The 1,777-nt window shown below is 37.3% G+C and overlaps 1 long non-coding RNA gene across 1 annotated transcript; it reads right to left on the bottom strand.

The window, feature by feature from the left end:
* On the bottom strand, positions 1-1,196 carry LOC107720103 (uncharacterized). The gene is made up of 3 exons (XR_001637579.1): positions 1,099-1,196; positions 822-976; positions 1-569 (listed from the first exon to the last, which is right to left on the bottom strand). It is a non-coding gene; the product is annotated as an uncharacterized LOC107720103 (long non-coding RNA).
* Between the last annotated feature and the right edge of the window lie 581 nt (positions 1,197-1,777).

The following is a 1,777-nucleotide window of genomic DNA, read 5'->3' as shown; positions in this document are numbered from 1 at the left end:
AACCATGATGAATGTGGTGAGGGGAAGCTACGCACAGAACTTCCATTTTAAATAGTCATAGTGACTACAGCCTATGGCCTGACCTGCTGAGACAGACCAGAGACCCTACATAGGACCAGTAGGGTTAGATGATGAATGGATTTAAGGATTACAGGGGAGAAAAAAAATTGTTTCTCTTTAATCCATAGTAAAGATAAAAACCATAGTAAAAATAGAGAGGAGTTAAAATGGGTCTGGAGAAACAGTGTCAACTAGAGAATAAGACTTGAGCTGCAGACTTAAACATCCATCTTCTGCTTTTCTGGGACCAGGTCATGGTGGCAGCAGACCAAGAAGAGCAGCCCATATGTAATCCATTAATACATGTAAAGGCCCTGGAGAAGAGGTTAAATGAGTCACAAGAATGCTATAAAGTAATAATAATCACTCTGAAGAAAGGCCATTTAACTGAACAGTGTGGGAGAGAGAAAAACAAAATGGCATTTTGTGTGGGGTAACAGACATCATGGCAGTGAGAAAACCCAGCAGACAGAATGGCACAGTATGACAGTAGCCCTAGCCGTCCATATCTGTAGAAGAGAGAAAAAGAAAAAAAAGAAAAAACAACTGTTCACAGGAGGATGAAAACCTAGATAGAACCATAATGCAAGGGCCTGATACCGTGGCAACAAACCCTGATATTCAGCAAATCTTATAGTTAAGAGTTACATATCCTTTTATATTCCTTATGTTATCAACTGCACAAACATTTCCATAAATATCTGGTGCCCATACAAAAATGTAATACTATACTCAAAACAGAACCATTTCAGAACACTTACCATTTTCTTTGCCACATTTTTCAATATGTTTGCGGTTTCCTTTAGGCCATTGCCCTGCAGATTTCTAGTTGACTGAAACAAACTCTCCAAAAGGACTTATCTATATTTGGTTCCATTCAGGTTGTCCTTGATGCTAATAAGCTTTCCAGTTCCTCCTGTTGAAGTGAACACATGATGCTGTCACCAGTGTTATGTGAGGGTTTAACTATATTTGGTTTGCACCCAATATAATGCTTTCCATTCAGACATAAAAGTTCCAAGGCTTCAACAAACTTACTTTTTTTTCCTTCTTACAAATTCATCTCTACACTCCACAGACAACAGGATTAATGCGCACTTCTATTTCAGTTATGAAAGCTCAACTGAGCAAAACTCTCAAACTGGAATTAATGACGCCATCAAGCAATTGAATACAGGTGGACTCGAATGAACATTAGGTTGTACCCTGTATAGGTAATTAGCACGATTGCTCAAGATTAATCACTGCATCCAGTTCATACTGTTAAACCAAAGGGCTTGAAATTAAAGTGAATTTCAGATATTAATTTGAAAGTTGGCATTAAATGTAAAAATCACCATATCTATTTTTTAAAGCATCTTGTTTTGTATTATGTGAACTGAAGAATGCTGGCCTTCACCAATCACTGGGCCTGTTTACACTTGTCACTTAATGCGTTTTCTCAGATCAGTTTTATTATCTGATTTGTAAAAACTGTTCCATTTACACTTAAAAAAATGTGTAAAATTTGCATATACAACTTAAACAACCAGATGCATTTACACTTGTACAGTTATGGCTGGAATGTGTCTAAAACCACTTCCTGAAGATTGCAATCCGTCTTGAATGTGTTTCAGGGGGCATATACATCTGGATATTTATCGCAATCGGATAGCTATATGATCAATATATCAAGATGTGGCCAAGTGCAAATAGGTCAATTTAGTCTGCTTAGACC

The sequence above is a fragment of the Sinocyclocheilus rhinocerous genome, unplaced genomic scaffold (assembly GCF_001515625.1).
Source record: "Sinocyclocheilus rhinocerous isolate Xijiao unplaced genomic scaffold, SAMN03320098_v1.1 scaffold273, whole genome shotgun sequence".
NCBI lineage: Eukaryota > Metazoa > Chordata > Actinopteri > Cypriniformes > Cyprinidae > Sinocyclocheilus > Sinocyclocheilus rhinocerous.
This window is presented reverse-complemented; position numbering and strand designations above follow the sequence as displayed.